The sequence below is a fragment of the Nicotiana tabacum genome, chromosome 12, assembly GCF_000715075.1.
Source record: "Nicotiana tabacum cultivar K326 chromosome 12, ASM71507v2, whole genome shotgun sequence".
Lineage (NCBI taxonomy): Eukaryota > Viridiplantae > Streptophyta > Magnoliopsida > Solanales > Solanaceae > Nicotiana > Nicotiana tabacum.
The window spans coordinates 109668454-109690155 of record NC_134091.1 but is presented as its reverse complement, the minus strand read 5'-3'; positions in this window follow the sequence as shown (position 1 = coordinate 109690155).

The window sequence follows — 21702 nt, the reverse complement described above, 5'->3', positions numbered from 1 at the left end:
ATATGGTTGGACTCGTAATTGAATGGGTCGTCGGATTTTGTGTTTTTTTCGGTTTTGAGGTGCGGGCCCAGGTTTGAATTTTTGGTTGACTTCGGGCTTTTGATTAAAGATTCGACCTTTATCATTTAGAATTGTTTCCTTGGTCTTTATTTGATGCATTTGAGTTGCTTTTGGCTAGTTTCGAGTCGTCTGTAGATCGGTACGCGCGAGATGGCATTTTTGGAGCATTGTTTGGCTTGCTCGGGTATTGGATTTGTCTTGTTAGAGGTAAGTAACACTTCTAAACTTGGTGCTGAGGGTATGAAACCCTAAATTACGTGTTATATGATTGATGTCAAGGTGACACGCATACTAGGTGACGGACGTGTGGGCGTGCACCGTGTGTATGGTGATTTAGTCGATTCCATGGAACTGTGTAGCTATCTTATCTAAACATTTTTTTGAACTCTATGTGTTAGAGCACTCAAGCTATAATTTATGGTAGAAATCATGTCTATTCTATATGCTTATCATGTTGGGGTCCACTGAGGTCATTTCTGTTGTTGAGTTATTTGTTTACATTGCAATTACATACTCAGTCATACGCATTCCTTTGCATATCATATCTCAGTCTTTGTTACCATTTATTGATGCAACACATTATCATTTGGACTGATTTTTCATGATATTATGAGCCCGAGAGACTGGAGAGATTGATGACTGAGCGAGGCCGAGGGTCTGATTGTGAGGATATTGATACTATAGCACGTGAATTATCCGTGCAGCATGTGAGTTGTCCGTGCGGATCCAGATATTGATACTATAGTACGTGAGTTGTCTGTTCAGCATGTGAGTTGTCTGTGCGGATCCAGATATTGATACTATGGCACGTGAGTTGTCCATGCAGCATGTGAGTTGTCCGTGCGGATTAGGCTTTATTGATTCATGCTAGGATTTGGCTTATTATAGCGCTTGGGCTGAATCGGCCCCTCTAGAGTCTGCACATCCACAGTGGGCGCAGTTGCTAGCAGTTATTATGTTTGGGCTGGATCTGCCTTGTACAGTACTGAGTGACTGGGTGTGTCGAGTGATTGAGCTTGATGAGTGGAAAGTGTGAGATAGTGAGATTGAGTACTCTGAGAGTGTGAGTACATGAGTTTATCACTGAGATGCATTGCATTTGACATGCGTACTTGAGATACATCCATAGAGATGCATTCCATTTTGCTGCCCGTTTTAGTGGCATTCATGATTTCATCGGTATATTGACATGTAGGCATAGAAATGTATTTTCCTCATGCTATCTAAAAATGAAACATCTTATTTATTATTGAAAGGTTTTTGGGAAAATCATAGTTTTCAAACTTACTCATATATTTTTGGTGTTTCAGCGAAAGATTTGGGATTTACTATTATACTTGAAAAGCATGCCTATTTTTCGTGAATGAGTTGAGCATCTTATCTCCGAGTTATTTTCTTGTACCACTTTTATTATATTGTTATGAGTTGTGGCTGGTTATTGGAGTTGGACCCTAACCCTTGTCCCAGATTATCACTACTTTCAACCTAAGGTTAGGTTTGTTACTTATTGAGTACATAGGGTCGGTCATTACTCATACTACACTTCTGCACCTTGTGTGCAGATATTGGATGTTGATGTTGTTGCGTACGGCAGGAGCTGGATCAGAAGATGTACTTGTGTTCCAGTTATGGCTATCACTAGTCCTTGGTAGCATTATATTCGAGTTATGTTCATTTACATTTCAAACAGAGGTTGTAATTATTTCAATTCAGTTTTGTAAAGAAATCTAAACCTTAGACGCTCATGATTTGGACTACAAGTCCTTGAAAATTTCTTTGTATAATAGTTCAGTTAAATTATCATTTCTTCTCTTAATAAATATCATTTGAACTGGTTTATTGTTAGTTTGCTTACCTAACGGGTTGGGTTAGGTGCCATCATGACTAGTTAGATTTTGGGTCATGACAATGATGCTAGTGATTCGCTTTTGCGACGGTCGTAATTGTGAACAAGAGAGTTTGCAATTGCGATATACGCAGCTAGGTAAAATGTGGGGATTTCGAGATTTAGAATAGTTTACACCATTTTTCAACCTTAGACTCCATAGAGGTGATTTTTGAAGAGGAATTTCTTCCCAAATTCATTGGTAAGCTTAAATTTGTTTTCAATCAATTTCAATACTTTTTCATGAATTTCAACATCAAATCTTTGAATTTCAAAGTAGAAATCGGGGGTTTTGAGTAGAATTTAGGGATTTTGTAAAGTTGAGATTTAGACCTCAAATAGAGGTCGGATTTTGAAATAAATCATATGACCGAGCTCGGGGGAGAATGAGTAATCGGGATTTGATCCAAATCTCGGGTTTCGACCATGTGGGCTCGGGTTGACTTTTTAAATTTAGTTAAAGATTGAACTATTTTTATTCCTGGGTAGTTTCTAAAGCTTGTTTTGAATTGTTTGAATGATATTTAGCTAGATTTGATTGGTTCGGAGGTTAAGGTAAATCGTGTTCGCGTATAAGGAAGGCGAGGTTGAGGTAGGCTTGTGCTACGCGTTCGTGTGACTTGGGATGCGGTCGCGTAGGAAGAGGCAGCTTGTTCATCATATTAGCGACTGGGTTCATGCGATCACAAAGTGTATTCTATTGAGCTGGGAGAATGTTTTCTATGCGATCGCGAGTCTTTGCCCGCGATCGCGATAGAGGGCGACTGGGCAGCAGAATAAAATTTCAAAAACGTGGGTTTCATCTCATTTTCATAATTTGGACCTAGAGAGCTCTATGTGAGGCGATGTTTTGAGAGTTTTTCAAGTAAATTGTTGGGGTAAGTGATTCTAACCCGAATTGGACTATATTTCATGAATCTATTATTATTTTCATCATCTAATTAGTGATTTGAGTTGAAAAATTGGGGGAAATTGTGAAACCTTCCTAGACTAAATTTTGGGGTTTTAAAAGACGATTTGAGATTGAATTTGAGTAATTCTTATATGGTTGGAATCGTTATCGAATGGGTATTCGGATTTTATAATTTTGGTCGGGTTCCGAGACGCATGCCTAGGTTGACTTTTTGGATTGACTTTTTGAGTTGACTTTTTATTTCTTTGCAAAGATCGTAACTTTATTGTTCGAAATAGTTTTCTATAGTTTATATTTATGGTATAAAGTTATTTTGGCTATATTGAGCCGTTAGGAGTTGGATAATCGAGGAAAAGGCCTACTAGTGGATTGAGCTAGCGTGTTTTAAGGTAAGTGTCTAGCCTAACTTTGTGTGGGGATTACCCCTTAAGATTGGTGTTGTTTTGTGATAATTGTGATGTGTGAAAGCCATGTACGCAAGGTTACGAGTGTGTACATGGGATAAATATGGAAATTTACCAATTTTAGCAATGTAAATTCCTTTCATGCCTTAATTGAGTTATCTTAACATGTTATATTCATCGTCATTAGTCTATTTTCGCATGATCTACTTGCCTTATGTCTTACTTGTTAATTGCTCTACATGTTTAGTTGAAGTTCTTATTTTCTTTATTCCATATTCATTATGTAACCATGCATTCTCTACTTGAAGTTATTATTCTTGGGATATCTTGTTGTTAAAATTGGTATTGAGGTATAAAGGTCGTGATTCACATTGAGGCAAAGTGTTAAGTTGTGAAATACTATTCTTGTTGAGTTATTCACTTCCGGTTATTATTGTTGAGACTCTTGTGTACATTGTGGTTGAGCCATGGGCTATTTATTGTGAAACGCTGTTATTGTTGCCTTCTTTGGCAAGTTGTGATATTGGGCACTTGAGGTGCGATTGTGATATGTTGTGATATTGATACGCATGCAGTGGTATAAGGTTTTGGGGTTGAAACGCATGCAGTGAGATAAGGTGGGCCTAATACGCATGTCTAGTAGGGTAACTACTAGAAGTCACGCGGTGTAATAAGGTGGGCTAAAATGGGGGAAGCTATTTCGGGAAAATATTTCCAAAACTAAATGCAAGGCTCCTGCGGTGATATAAGGAAAGATTATGAAATGATTTGTGATTTGAGACTATGAGGCGGTACCTCGGTAGTAACTCTTGTTGATACTTTTCTATTATTTCACTTGTTTTGTTGCCTTGTTCCGTGTTATAACATTCCTTGTTTCATTTCGTGATGCATTATTTGCCTTGTTCACTGTAGCCAATCTTAGTATACTTCTTACTTGTTTCATTTCCATTGTTATTATTTTTACAATATTTATTACTCGTTCAGTTCCTTATTTACTTCAGTAGAGCCTTGACCTGACCTCGTCACTACTCCGAGGTTAGGCTCGGCACTTATTGGGTGTCGTTGTGGTGTACTCATACTATGCTTCTGCACATCTTTTGTGCAGATCCAGGTACCTCCAACCAACCCATGCACCAGTGAGTTGAGTTAATACTTGGAGACTACAAGGTACACTTGCCGGCATCCGTAGGCCTCGGAGTCACCCTCTATCTATTTCTATGTATTCCCTCTTTTATTAGACATAGTTGTATAGGGACGATTATGACACTGTTGTAGAGCTTGTGACTTGTTACCACCAGGTTTTGGGAAATTTGTACATGCTGAATAGCGGAGTATATTTTATATTAATTATTGAGTTATTGATATTTTAAATCATAATTCCAGTTATTCCTGCATGAATGTCAGGCTTACTTAGTCTTAGAGACTAGGTTCTATCACGATATCCTACGGAGGAAAATTGGGGTCGTGACATGAGTATTACCGTGCGGTGTGAAATAAGATTTGGCCAATTGGTTGATACCGTGTGAGAAGAATGGGAGTTGGATTTCTGTACTGATTACTCATTCATTAAATACTTACATGCCCTCTACATTGGTTTCTATTATTGTTTATTGTTTGGTATGTTACTTTCACATTGTGTTCCTTATATAGTTACCTCTGTGTTTTTTGTTTGGCCGGTTACTGTTATATCTGTATTTCTACCTTGTTGGTTACTGTTACTGCTACATTTTTACTTGATTTACTTCTGTTACATGTCATCTTCGAATTCATGCCTTTACTTGTTATTAGTATGTATGTGTTATATGTCTCTATTGGTTACGTGATTTACTTATTAGATGTCTTAACATGTTACATGCCTTCACTTACTACCTACCTTCACTTTCTATATGCCTTTACTTGCTATATGCCTCCACTTATTACATGATTTCTCTTATCACACACCTCCACTTGATACTTGTTTTACTTGACATATATTTTTTCCCCATTTCATGTTTTACACTTCTTTGTTCAGCCGGAATGGGTGACTTTTAGATTGGTTGTTTGCTTATGTTTTGTGGAAGCCTTGTCTTTATATGTAGGAGACTAGATCTGGGGTGCTGTGTTTCTCATCTTACTTTGTTGAGTTTGTATTCCTAGCTTAATTCCACGTGTTAGTTTTCCTTAGTATTACATTGTGAATTTTCCGTGCTTTATATATATATATATATATATATATATATATATATATATATATATATATATATATATATATATATATATATATATATATATATATATATATATATATATATATATATATATATATATATATATATATATATATATATATATATATATATATATATATATATATATATATATATATATATATGTATTGATATTATATATGGGATCGGGTTGCACGCCGCAACGGTATTGATATTATATATGGGATCGGGTTGCATGCCGCAACGGTATTGATATTATATATAAGATTGGATTGCACGCCGCAATGGTATTGATATTAAATGTATGGGATCTGGTTGCACGTCGTAACTGTATTGGTAATATATATGGGATCGAGTTGCGCGTTGCAACGGAGAAATTGTACTATGATTATTCTTGGATGTTGGTTTCCATTATCGTATTGTATTGTTAAACTGAGTAGTGATGATATTCTGGGACCCTATATCATTTATATTCCTTTTTCATTTATTACGTAGTTATTCGTTTCTTTATCTCGTATTGCTCTTTCTGATTATCATCTGCACATGTAAAAATAGTAAGTGAGCATCTTTTAACTTAAAAACTCGTCACTACTTCACCGAGAATAGTCAAGATACTTATTGAGTACATGGGGTCAGTTGTACTCATACTACGCTTTTGCACCTTGCGTGCAGATCTTGGAGCTATGTAATTGTGGAAGATGAAGCCTTTCATTAAAGATGTACCCGCATTCCATATTCAAGCTACCTCTTGTTCATGGTAGTTTAGGATTCCAATTATGATTATGTAAACTTCAAACAGATATTGTATTTATTCTTCATATTTGTTTGCAAATCTAAATCATAGTGGCTCATGACTTGTACTACCAGTCCTTGGGAAGTTGTATAGAATTCAGTTATTTTCATTCTTTTTGTTATTGATCTTTCACTTAAGTTACATATTCTATGTTTGGCTTTCCTATTATTAGGGGGTTCGGATCCATCACGACTGGGGAAGATTTTGGTTCGTGATAAGTTGAGCACTGGGTTCATAGGTTCTACGAGTCATGAGCAAGTGTCTGGTAGAGTCTTGCGGATTGGTATGATGACGTCCATACCTATCTTCGAGAGTCTACAATGCATATAGGAAACTTCTCGTCTTTTCTTTCTTATTGTGCGAGTTTGTTTCAGCTTGAAGCTTAAATCTTTGATTTCCCTCCATTCACCCGTACATGATGTTGAGCACTCGATATATATGGTGCACCGTCAGCTTGCGGTGTCGCGGATGGGCTGTGAAGGGCTTTGGATGCTTGATTACCGTCGCAAAGTGTTGCCCAATTCCAGATGATGATGTTTGTGGGATGAAGTAGATTCTTATATTTTGTCGACAAGTGTAGACTCAGAAGGATTAATTGGTTGCCAATTGTTGTGGCCATGGTGGGGTCATGAGAAAGTGTTGATATGAGATGATCTGGTGGGTTATCTCCTAGTGAAGATTTGAGGTCGTGTGTTTCGTATGAAGTTTCTATTCAGTGGAATGTATATATTATCATTTCGGAGCATTTGAGGAAGTTGGCTTGACTATCACAAGGATGATTATGCACTTGGCAGAGTCTACGGAGTGTTTTATGACCAGTGTTACATATGTTTATGAAGTATTCAGTTGATTAGAAGTACGGGATTGGGGCAGCTATGAAAGAAGGGTAGTGTGGGTTAACGATGTGCTCTATGGCTTTGAGCCAAGTGGGGGAGTCTTCTATCCATGATCGGATTGCGGGGTCATGTGCTATGTTAGCTTCTGGACTAAAGGATGCTTGTGAATTAGTTATGACTTGAAAAGTATGACTTAAGGAATGACTCGAGATTGATATTAGATGTAGACATAGTGTGCAAGAAAAAAGAATCGTTTGGTTGCTTCTTTGGACATCCATGTGTTGGTGAAGCTCATGTCGTTTGGTGCATATTGGCTATATAATGGATATTATAGAAAGGTGAATAACTTTCGATGAGGTTCTGATTAGTTCCATATTCATATGTGGCATTTAAGGATTTTCGGATTTGTGTACAGCTAGGGCTTGAGATCGGTAGTGGATGGTGTCTATATTTTCAGTACTTCTATATCAATGTTGACTATACATGGCAGTATTAGAGAGATGCAAGAAACCGCATTGGAATCACAGAGGGTCCCTTCAGAGCGAGCACTATTTAGTTACTTTTGGGTTTTACGGTCTGCGTGACTCGGTTGAGTTAGAGGAAAATTAGTTCTGATGACTTGAGTATGTGTTAATGGGTTTCAAAAAATTCACGATGGTTATGGCCGCGGATCGGGGTTTATATCTTCTACGGGTATAGAAGGTGTGTTACGTGTGGTGATGTCCTCCCGGATTGAGTTAAATAGAAGGTTCTTGGTTGATGAGGTGTTCATTATGCTTGTGGTTCAGACTTGATAATGAGGTATTCATATTTTTTCAAGTTAGCATGATAGTTACGGTGCACCGTGTGGAATTGAAAGTTGCGAGTACAAGGTGGCAGTTTAGTTTCGAATAGAAGGTCATGAGTTCTAGAAGGCATGAACGATTTCAGATGTTTAAGAAAATGCTGGCACTATTTGGTATCTCCTGAGAAAGGTGTACATTTCAGGAGATGTGTTATGTTTTGACTTGCGGATGCTTGACTGGTGTTATAGTGATAGCCTGGTTTTGGGATGCGGAGATTCAGTTATTGCTTCGTCGAGCAAAAGATTTATGTAATTTATGTGAGTATTTTCCTTGAGATGATTATGAATGAGTGATGTATTAGTCATTTGAGTAGTGGAGTTGGGATCAGATATGGAGATCCCAGTATTCTTGAGGTTTAGAGACTGGATGTTCTCGTAAGCAGGCTATTCCTTGATTGAGGACTGTGAAGATATGTTAAAAATTGGATAGTTGATGGTATATGTTATGAATAGGTTACTATGGACTTTTGGAAGGTTATATACATGTTTGGGGATGATCGGACTTAGTTTGGGGGTTATTTGTAGGTCTAATGAGAATGTGTATTCTATATCGGATCGGGCTTGCACACTTTTATGCAACCTTTACCATAGGCATATCATCAGGCATAATGGATGTTATACGTTCCCTTGCCTATGTTATGTGTTTCTCTCTTATGCTATGATGGGTAGTGAGCCTACTTGATTATTCGCATACATGTTGTAATCATGTTTGGGCCTTGTGGCGATGTATGAGCGAGATGGCTCTTTTAATGTTGATTTGCTTATTGCACCTTAGTTGTGCTTGCCTTTTCTGTATTGTATTATGCCTATTCATCTCCTCACATTTATATTTGTGCACTCTATCATGATTGATGTTAACGCACATGTGCTTAGTGAGCACGAATATTATGGCTTGACAGTATCCCTATGTTGATTGATATATTTTGGATCGAGTTGCGCGCCGCAATGGAGTTATGTGGGATACCTTTCCTTGTATTTATTTCGTCTATTTTGTTTTCCCTTTGTGGGATGAGTTCATGAAATTATGCTTTTGTTGTTATATTAGTTGTACTAGTTGGATAGTCATCGTGCCTAGTTTTCTTTCTATTTATGGATATGTCTTAGTTATTGCTTGTTTGGTGTACGAACCGCATTGTGTGAGGTAATTACCTGTGAATTTTGGTGTGACTTGTCAGTTGGGATGCTTGTTTTAGGTGAGAAAAGGTTTTTGGACATGGGATTTGCACTATTGCATTGGGATAAGGAATGTTAGGAAAATTAATACCATATTTCCGTTCAGAATTTGACAATGGTCCTTGTCAGACGATAGAACTCCATGACTTATTGATTTCTTGGGTAGTTATGAGTTTCTACATGGTTATTTTATCATTAGTAGTATTGCTAAGGTTCTAAACGAGGTTTTACTTGAGATGCGGTATAATACCATACCGGGTTTGATAATGAGCAGTTATTATGGTCGGAAGTTATTGCTATGAGTACACGAGTTATGTGGCACATCGTGTGGTTTGACATTAGGAGTGCATCTTATTGAGATTGATAAAATATATATGTACAAGGATAACATCTTATAGGGGACTCCGGATGTTGAAATTTGGTCCCACACCCAGTAGGCTAAGATCGAAAGAAGAATCTTCAGTCAGGATCGTGTTCATGGATTTATATAGACCAAGGTGTCATGGGATCACTCAATCACTCATGGGTATGGGTATGATGACTTCCTTCAGCTAATTGATGGCTTTGGAGCGACTCTTGGCACGTTCGAGGGCGAACGTACATTTAAGTGGAGGAGAATGTAACAACTCGAACGGTCATTTTGAGTACTAGCTATTCTTTCTGTATTCTGAGACTTTTCATAGCTCTATTTGATGATTTATGACTTGCGTGTGTGGTCTGTGTCAATATTCAAAATTTTTAAATGTGATTTTTCACTTTAAAAATGACTAGAGTTGACCACGGTCAATATTTTTGGTAAACGAACTCGGATCGGTATTTTGACGGTTCCGATAAGTTTGTATGATATTTTTGGACTTATACATATGTTTGGTTAGGGTCCCAGGAGACCCGAGCACATTTCAGCGCATTATGTGAAAATTATAAAAAGTGAGTTTTAACTTGAAAATTCTTGAGTTTTCATGGTCGATTCTTGACATTTGATGCTATTGCGATGATTTGAGTTTTGTACTTACACGTATGCTTGCATTTGCGATATTGAGAAGGGGCAGGAGACTTCGCAAATGCAAAGTCTAAGTCACATTTGCGATAGGTGGGTTGATTGTATTTGCGACTCCTTTGTCGCATTTGTGACACTAGCCAGATTGGGGAAGCTCCGCAAAAGCGAAGCTTGGATCGCATTTGCTCAGACTTCGCAAATACGAGGTATTTTACAGACAATTGCAAACAGTGATTAACTTTTGTGATGGTCGCAATTGCGAACAAGATTTCGCACTTGCGACATCTGCAGCTGGGTAAAACGTGGGAATTTCGAGACTTAGCTCATTTTACACTATTTTTCAACCCTAAACTCCATATAGGAAATTTTTGAATAGGAATTTCTTTCCAAATTCATTGATAAGCAACTCTAACTTATTTTCAATCAATTTAATTACTTTTTCATGAATTTTAACATCATGAATTTCAAAGTAGAAATTGAGAATTTTTGGTAGAAATTAGGGATTTTTTAAAATTGAGATTTAGACCTAAAATTAAGGTTGGATTTCGAAACAAATCACATATCCGGGCTCGGGGGTTAATGGATAATTGGGATTTGTTCCTAATTTTGAATTTTGACCACGTGGGCCCGAGTTGACGTTTTGTTGACATTTTCAATTTAGTTAAAGATTGAACCTTTTTCACTCGTGGATAGTTTCCAAAGCTTATTTTGAATTGTTTGAATAAGATTTGGCTAGATTCATTTGGTTTGGAGGCTTGTTCTAAAAGAAAAGTCGTGTTGGATTGTTGATTGTGTTCCAGAAAGAGGTAAGTATCTTACCTAGCTTTGTTGGGGGTATTTTCCTACTAAACGATATTGTTTGCTACATGCGGTTGTGATGCATATACAAGGTGACGAGCGTATATCCATGTGCTAGGGTTTCCATACTCGAGAGGGGGAATTATATGCTTCTTTGTGCCTTGTTGAACTTGGTGATCCCCCAACTTATGCTTTATTTAATTCTATGACAAACAAAATTCAATTATTTGTGTCAGAAATCATGTTAGAATATATGACATCTTGAAAGGCATGTACTGTTTTTGTGACTGTGTACATACTTAATTTGATTGTAGCTTCACAAACACTTATCTATACATATTATTGTCATGCTACTTGAGCTTCTTTATCTGTAATAAGAGATGATCTTTGGTGCCTTAGGGATATGTTTGGAACGATGGGTATTTTAGTGCAGTTGATATGATGTTGGCACCATGAGTATTGCCATGTGGTGTGAAATAAGATTTGGCCGGTTGGTTGATACTGTGTGAGAAGAATAGGAGTTGGATTTCTGTTATGATTGAGTGTTCGTTAAACACTTACATGCCATCTATGTTGGTTTTTATTATTGTTTGTTGTTTGGTATGTTACTCTCACATTTGTGTTCCTTATGTAGTTACCTCTGTGTTTTTTATTTGGCCTATTACTGTTATATCTGTATTTCTACCTTGTCGGTTGTTGTTACTCCTATGCTTTTACTTGATTTACTTATGCTACATGTCCTCTTCGAATTCATGCATTTCCTTGTTATTAGCACGTACATGTTACATTCCTCTATTTGTTACATGATTTACTTATTAGATGTCTTGACATGTTACATGATCTCACTTACTACCTACCTTCACTTGATATATGCCTTTACTTGATACATGCCTCTACTTGTTATATGATTTCACTTATCACACACCTCTACTCGATACTTGTTTTTACTTGACGTACATATTTCCTCATTTCATGTATTACACTTCTTTGCTCTGCCGAAATGGGTGACTTTTAGATTGGTTATTTGTTTATACTTTGTGGAAGCCTTATCTTTATATGTGGGAGACTAGCTCTTGGGTGTTGTATTGCTCATCTTACTTTGTTGAGTTTGTATTCCTGGTTGAATTTTGCGTGTTAGTTTTCCTTGGTATTACGTTGTGAATTTCCCATGCTTGGTTGTTGTAGAATAGTTTCGTATGAACTTCATTATTATTATTATTATTATTATTATTATTATTATTATTATTATTATTATTATTATTATTATTATTATTATTATATATATATATATATATATATCACGCTGCAACGATATTATATATATATATATATATATATATATATATATATATATATATATATATATATGGATCGGATTTCACGCTGCAACGATATTATATATATATATATATATATATATATATATATATATATATATATATATATATATATATATATATGGATCGGATTTCACGCTGCAACGATATTGATATTATATATGGGATCGGATTGCACGGCGCAACGGTATTGATATTATAAATGGGATCGGGTTTCACCCCGCAACGATGTTGAAATTATATATGGGATCAGGTTGCACGTCGCAGCTGTATTGGTATTATAGATGGGATCAGGTTGCATGTTGCAATGGTATTGACATTATATATGTGATCGGGTTGCAAGCCGCAACGGTTTTAATATTGTATATATTGGATCGAGTTTCACGCCGCAACGGTATTGTATATATCCTCGATCACCATCTCTGCAAATCATAACTGATCCACAAGTATGTCTCCGACCAAAACTAAAATTTAACTCATAACCATGAAATTGAATTGTCAATAGAAGGCTCCCCCACTTGGCTCAAAGCCATAGATTAAAATACTTGATAACTTACAATACCCATACTTTATTACTGCCTTAATACCACAGTCAGTTCAACAAAAATTCTTCTCAAGCTCAAGACACACCAACCATAAAATACCTCAATTATCCGCTAATCTCGCATTCATTCTCTTAACACTCAAGTCAACTTTCTCAACCAGATTCACATTCAAGTCTCAAATTGGCATCTTGTTATACCCTTTCGCAACCACAATTACTATGAAATCACTTAATCTTTCTGAGTCCAAACTCATTAATCATACACAAAAATTTAATTTGTCTCAAAATTTAACAACGTGAAAGATCTTTCAAAATATTCACACTCGAGATTGTACGTCACATCAAAATAAAAATAAAGCACCCAATGGCCTTCCTTTATATTTCAAGGAAACACTTCTCGTCACATTCAAATTGTCTTAAAACATCCCACAATTACATCATACTCATCACCAAGCTATTCCACCGTTCATCGAGCCACAAATTCCACTCGTAGGGACATTATCGAACATATGAGTCCAAATGTACATGTTACAACTGAAGCTACCGAGCCTAAGTTGCGGTCTAAACCTGGCCTTAAGTTCTCCAGACTGGCCCATCACCAAAACACAGAACACACATCTTGAACCTCATTCATAGAATCGCAAGTCGGCGATGCACAGCGGATACCGAGCGCTCATGTGCGCATACGAATGCGTGGAAGGAATTCAAAGAGTTATGTTTCAAGCTAAATTAATTTTGCACGATAGAATACAAGAAAGTGAAATTTTTCTAAGGGTTCGGCAGCCTCTCGAAGATAAGTACAGACGTCTTTGTATCGATCCGCAAGACTCTACTAAACATGCTCATGACTCGTGAGACCTATGTTACCTAAAGCTCTGATACCAACTTGTCACGACCCAAAATCTCACATGTCGTGATGGCGTCTATCTCAATACTAGGCAAGCCAAAAATCCCAATAAACCATCATTTCTTTTAAATTTGAAAATGAAATAATTAATTCAGCGGAAGAAATCAAAAAATTTCAAATATATCACTCCCAAAACCCGGTGTCACTGAGTACATGAGCATCTAATATGAATACAATATCTGACTGATAAAAAACCACTGTCTGAAAGTATATAACAGTAAAATAACTGAAGGAAAGAGAGAAAAGGTCAGCGGACGCCAAACAGCTACCTTGATAGTCTCCAACTGATAGTACTCTGAAATCTAACAATCTCCGTGTCCAAAAGTACCTGGATATGCACACGAGGTGCAGAGTGTAGTATAAGTACAACTAACTCAATAAGTAACAAGACTAACCTCTGGACTGAAAGAAATGATGAGCTCCACAGGTACAGTCCAGTAAAAATAATGGTACAGAAATATAGGCATACTTTCAAGTTCAACAGTAAACTCAGTACAAGTGAAATAGATCAATACTGCATGATATGAGGCATATGACATCTCAGTAGAAAGACCTCAAGTAAATACTGGTCACAAATTATCCGGTCACTTGGTACTATTTATGGCCAATCCAGCCCAGGGATGTTCCAACCCGTATATATATGCACATTGACTATGCACATCGACTTACAATCAGTCACCCAGTACCGTATAAGGCCAATCCAGCCCTGGGATAATTTATCCCTAAATATAAATGATACTGACAAGATCCATGTCCACATAACTCATTACAATACAAATAAGTAAGGCAAGTCCATGCCCTGGGAAAATCCATCCCAAATATATATATATATATATATATATATATATATATATATATATATATATATATATATATATATATAAGTCCATCCCGAATATCGATGATCATCTACGCTCACTGGGGGTGTGTACAGACTCTGGAGGGGCTCCTTCAGCCCAAGCGTAATACAAAGCCAATATGGCCTACTGCAGGCGGGCAGTCCCGATCCGTATAATACCAGAACAATAATAATGTATAAAGCCATTCTGGCCTGCTGCAGGCGGGCAACCCTGATCCATTTAATAATAACATATATAAAGCCAAATGGTTTGCTGCATTGCGCAGCTCAATCCCATAAATATCCTCACAATAGACAATTATTACTGAGTGTGAAATGTATATTTTAGAACAATTAATTCAACAGCATCACGACCCCATGGATCCTAGAATATCGACACATAGCCTAAACATGATCTTTATTACTAGCCTCAGCTTAATTCCTCTAACACGTGCCATATGTTTAGATAATAACATGATTCTTTAATCTTTACAACTGCACAGGATTTATTAAAGACACAATTTATATGGTGCACGTCCACACGTTCTTCACCTATCATGAGTGTCACCCCACAAACAATTTATATCATACCAAATTCGGGGATTCATACCCTCAGAACCAAGTTTAGAAGTGTTACTTACCTCAAACCATGTAATTATTTATTCCGCTATGACCTTGCCACGAGAATTGGTCTCCAAAAGCCTCGTATCTAGCCACAATTAATTCGATTCAATTAATACCAATTATTGTAATAATTTCATACGGAAATACTAATTTTCCAATAAAAAACCGAAACTAACTCAAAAATTGCTCGTGGAGCCCATGTCTCGGAACCCGACAAAAGTTACAAAATATGAACGTCCATCCAACCACGAGTCCAACCATACAAATTTCACCAAATTCCGACATCAACTCGACCCTCAAATCTTAAGTTAAAGTCTTTGAAGATTTCTACCATTTTCAACTCAATCTTTACCCATTTGAACTCAACGATATTTTCACAAACCTTATTGGTATGTATAAATAATATTATTACACCCAAAAATCATACTATTAATCACTCATCCTTACCCAAACTCGAAATTGAAGACTAGGGGTTAGAACCTTACCTCTTGGGTGAAGATCTTGTGATATTTCCTTGTTAGATTTCAAAGCTTGAACAAGATCTTGATGAACAAAGCACTTGATCTTCTTCCCCTCTCTAGAACACTATCCCTTCTCTCTAAAAATGTCAGATTTTTGCTCCAAAATGAGTCTCAAAGCCTATTTATCAAAATGGGATCAGGTTATGAAAATAAAAAAATTAACCCTCCGAAAGCAGGTTTGTGGTCGCATAAAGGACCGCGTAATAGGTATGCGGGTCGCAAAATGCACCGCAAAATTGATGACCAGAAATGGGTTTCACTGGACAGGTTTGCGACCATTTTGCGGTCGCATAACTACTTCTGCGATCGCATAATTGTTCTGCGATCGCAGAATCGTATTTTTCTAGACTTTGGTAATGTGGTCATAACTTCTTGTAGGAATGGCCAAATGACGAACGGTTTGAAGCGTTAGAAATTAGACTCGAAGATCTTTCATTTGATAAGTTTATCATCATATAAATCCATATATATATATATATATATATATATATATATATATATATATATATATATATATATATAGATATCCTCATTCAAAGTTGGGTCTTGTGCAAACTCACTTGAAACTTTAATCTATTATGAAATTTTCAGCTTCTACATTTGATGCCGAAACCTATCGAATCAAGTCAGATTGACCTCAAATTTTGCACACAAGTCATAAATGATATAACGGACCTATTCTAATTACTGGAATTAGATTCCAGCCCCGATATCAAAAAGTCAACCCCCCGGTCAAACTTTCTAAAAATTCAACTTTTGCCATTTCAAGCCTAATTCTACTACGAACTTCCAAATAATTTTCCGAACACACTCCTATGTCCAAATAACCATATGGAGCTACTGGAATCATCAGAATTCAATTCCGATGTCGTTTACACATAAGTGAATATACAGTCAACTTTCCAACTTAAGTTTTTAATTATGAGACTAAGTGTCTCATTTCACTCTGAAATCCTTCCGAACCCGAACCAACTAACCCGATAAATCATAAATCAACTGTAAGACATAAATTGAGTAGTAAATAGGGGAACGGGGTTGTGATACTCAAAACGACATGTCGGGTTGTTACAAGGGGGCTTAGCTATGTTGGAGGTGTGCGTAGCTGCGCATTCCATCAAAATTATAAAAATGGCTATTTTGGGAAAAAAGAAAGAGATAGAATTTTGGACAAGGGTTTGGGTTCTAGAGAGAAAGAGAAACTCTCCCACTATGAAAACACTTTCAGGTAAGTTTATTTGGTATAAGAATGATTATATAACATCATTTGATATAACACTAATATTATTATGGATCAAAATTCATAGAAAATGGGTTAAATCTTCAACAACACCAAAAAGAGAAAAAAAAATGAGACTCTTCCATCAAGAGGTAATTTCTTTACTTGAGCTTCACATATATGATATATTGGAGTATGGGTAGCATCTGTATGAAGTTTATTTGAAGTTATAATAGAGTATTGTATAAACCCTAAGAGTGGGTCTTGAAATAATATTTTGAATGAAAAAAGTGAATAGTAGTGGGTTGATATAAATAAAATTATTTTGAGTTTTTAATGATTCCAATAGACTTGATAACCTAATTGTTGGACCAATTGAAGGGTGAATTGCCATTTGGCTAAGAAGTAACTATAGTTCACGAATTTGATGTTCTTGAACCTAGAGTTTTGTTGGAGAAGATAATGAATAGTGACTTGGTGATATTGAGTAAATAATATAGTATTATTAATGATTCCAAATGAATATTTAATGATAATAATGGAATTGAATAGGCTAATTGGTGGAGCTATTGGATAATTTAGAATGGTTGAAGGCTTGTTGCCGAATCTGAAGCCGAAATAGATATTTATGAATATTTTCGTGTTTGTTTTGATATAGTTGGGATATCTAATGGTAGATATTAAATTATTGATAATATTTGAGCATTTTAATCAATTAGAGCGATGTATTATTATTTGGAGCTTGAAGGCTGAGTTAAGTTGATTATGACTTACTCTTTTTGAGGGATTCTCTCTATAAGCATATTTTGAATTAATACGTGGTATTATTTATAAATGTGCATCCGGATTTATGGGGACAAGCGAGAAGGATGTTAACATGTGTTTCTAAGTTTGTTGATTTTGAAGTGTCATGTGATTTTATATAAAAATCTTATTTTCAAAATTTATTTGCAAAATAATACTTAAGGAAAATGTTATAAATTTTATTAAAACTTATGTGTTGATAAGAGTATAAATTATTTGAGTGCTAAAGATACGTTTTCATGAAAAGTATGTGTTTTGAAACTTGAACAATGGAGTATCACATGTTATATCTTTAAAAGATTGATGTTAAATTGCAAAAGGTATTAATATGAAAAAGGGTTTTCATTTTGATTTTACTCAAATGGTTTGGATTGGCTATGAAAATCATGGTTTGATAAATTAAATCCTTTGAGGCTATGAATATATTTTTGATATACAAATATTTTGAGAGTTACTAATGGAGACGACCAAGATTTGTTCGAATAGTAATTTCGTTATCATGAAACTACATGTATCGGTGTAGGGACACATTCCAAGGCTAAGTCAAGGTTTGTGGGATAAAGTCTCCCATTGAGAGGAAAAATGAGCATTACTTAAAGTAATAAGGTTAAGTCGACTCGTATGGCACTACGGAAAGTAGCTCAAACAAGTAGGGTCAAATACTTGTTGCTAGGTTAATCAACTAGTGATTGTTTATTATGTCGGTATCGGTAGTACTCCCGGTGAAAGATAAAAAAGATTTTCTTATGTTTAGGCCTAAGGAGCCGAAAGGATCACGATGACTTAATGAAATTGAAATGGTTTTGTATGATTTTTATTAAAAATTTTGGATTGATATAAATGTTCTAAGAATTTATATCTTGATTTATACTTCACTTGTCTTTTCATTTGAAATGTTAAAGAGCATGATTTATATAACTATTTATCACTTTATATCAAATATTGGTTGCATAGTTTTTTGTAAAATCTTGCCCCATGAACTTAAGTTAGAGAGAGTCTATGACACTTAATAAGTATCGCGGTGGTATACTCAGCCATCAAGGGGGGCTCTTCAGGGTTCCGCTTACTTTACATGTTTCAGGATGAGGGGTATGATACGTGGCATGCAGACATGGCTAAAATGACTCTCTTCCCAAAGTATATGGTAAGGCACCACTCCTATTTCGTGGTAGTTATTATGTTGTCTTTTTTATTTTATGTTAGTCGGACATTGGACCAAATATTGAGTTCTATTCTTGATATAGAAGCTTCATATATAGTTGTGATGAGTTGTAGTAACAGGATAGTATACGACATATATAAAAATATATTTGTTGCATTTGATCTCATTATTATCATGAATGGCTTCATGTGTGATTTTGAATTGGAAAAATATTTCATTATTTACCTTGAAAATATATATGATTTTTAAAGAGCTTCCGCAGTTAAATTGATTTTCTTTCCTATGATTTGGATGTATCATATGGTTTGGTTCGCTCGGATCGGGAAGTATACTGGGTGCCAGTCACAGAATTTTGGGTCATGATAAATATCTTAGTAACATTAGGCTTCAATCGATAATCATTTACCTTGAATTTTTCTCCCCCGTTTATATGTCGTATTTCAATGGCACCATAAGGAGTAATTTTTGTTACAGTGTATGGCCATGTCCAGCGTGACTTAAATTTTCCTGGAAATAATCTCAGCCGACTATTGTACAACAGAACTTGATCTTCGATTTAAATTCTTTATGGCGGATGAGCTTGTCATGCCATTTTTTTATATTTTCTTTTGTACAACTTAGCATTTTCATATGCGGTAAGTCTGAACTTTTCTAACTTATCAAGTTGCTAGACAATTTTTACCTGCTTCTGGTAAGTTTAGATTCAAAATATTTGTAGTCCAATATGCTTTATGTTCTAATTCTACACCTAAATGACAAGATTTACCAAAAACTAATCTATAAGAAGATGCGCCTATGGAAGTTTTAAAAGTAGTTTTGTATGCCCATAAAGCATCATCCAACTTCAAAGACCAATCTTTTTTAGAAGAGCTAATATTTTTTCTAAAATTCTTTTTAATCCTCTGTTGGAAACTTCTACTTGTCTGTTTGTTTGAGCATGATATGAGTTCCTGATTTATAAGTTACTCCATATCTTGATAATAAACTAGCAAATTGTTTGTTACCAAATAAGTTCCCTGATCACTTATGATAACTCATGGAGTTCCAAATCGTGAGAAAATATTTTTCTTGAGAAAAGCACAAACAACACGAGCATCACTTTTTCTAGTTACTATTGTTTTTACCCATTTTAAAACATAGTCAACAACTACTAAAATATATTCGCAACCATTTGAAGGAGGAAAAGGCCTCATGAAGTCAAATGCCCCAAACATCAAAGATTTCACACACAAAAATAGAGTTAAGAGATATCTCGTCCCTTTTCGAAATGTTACCGATTCTTTGGCTTTTATCGCAAGTGGCAATATAATTCCTTGTATCCTTGAATAGAGTAGGCCAAAAAAATGCCAACTTCAAGTACTTTAGTTGTTGTCCTTCTTCCTCCACAGTGTCCTCATACAGCTCCATCATGGCATTGACTTAAGATGTTGTTCATCTCTCTATCTCTGCTACACATCTCCTAATTATGTCATCTGCACAAAATTTAAATAAGTAAAGATCTTCCCAGTAATAATGTCTTGCTTCTTTTTTAAGTTTTTTTCTTTATCCGTAAGAAAATCTTTTGGAATCCATCATCCAACCAAGTAGTTGGTAATATCAGCAAACGAAGGTGGTCGATTTATAATAGATGTGACTGAAAATATATGTTCATCAGGAAATTCCTCTTTGATATTTTGTATCTCGTTGGGAGGATTTTCTAAACGAGACAAATGATCAGCTATCTGATTTTCTGAACCTTTTCGATCTTTTATTTCAAGATCGAACTCTTGCAAAAGAAGTATACATCTTAGCAATCTGGGTCTAGCATCTTTCTTTGCTAAAAGATACTTTAAAGTTGCATGATTAGTGAATACTATGACCTTGGTTCCAATCAAAGAGGATCTAAATTTATCAAATGCAAATACTACAACTTGTAGTTCCTTTTCAGTTGTGGCATAATTCATTTGAGCTTCATTGAAAGTTTTACTGGCGTAGTAGATAGGTATGAAGATCTTTCCTCGTTTTTGCCCTAGCACAACTTCTAACATTGTATCACATCACACATTATTTCAAATGGCTGGCTCCAATCAGGAGAAACAATAATTGGAACATAATTAGTCAACTGTTGTTTGAGAATCTCAAATGCTTTCCTCCCATCATCCTAAAATTCAAACTTCACACCTTTAGTCCTTTAAATATATTTTATGTCATCATCTGGTATGTGATTCACAGAAACCAACTTTTCCTCCCTTTACGTTCGATGTATTATTTACAGTGAGTTTTATTTGGGGTTTATAAAATGTTCTTGAGTTCAATCTCAGGTTGTTTAGTTGGTTGAAGAATTAGTGAGTGGGGTGAGTTCAACTTCAAATCTTCCTGTATACTAGTATTGAAATGAAATTGGTACGAGTACAAAATAGAACCGAATGGATATAGTGGATTCATATAATCAATCTTAAGGCATAAGCTAATTGGTTGACGAGTTTAGTTAACTTTTTCTCTTCTTTTTTTCTGAGTTCAGAAGAAACTGGTAATGGGAGTTTTCTTTTCTTGGAGTTTTTTAGTTGGTCTGTATTTGAAGATGTAAACACGCAGTGCAGCTAGTTATCTTTTGAGGGCCACTACCTTTTCATTATTGGGTGATTTGCAAGGATGCTTGGAAGTGGGTGATCTTGATTTATTAACTCCGCTTTTTCAAGTTTAACAAGATTTAGCTCCTTGGTTGCCCCACTATCACTTTGCCCTGGGACAACAAATCAAAAAATCAAGATCATCAATTACAGGTCATTGGGAGTAATTTCCTGTTCATTATTCTTTCCACTAAAATGTATGTCTCGCTTGTGTTATTATTATTCTAAAG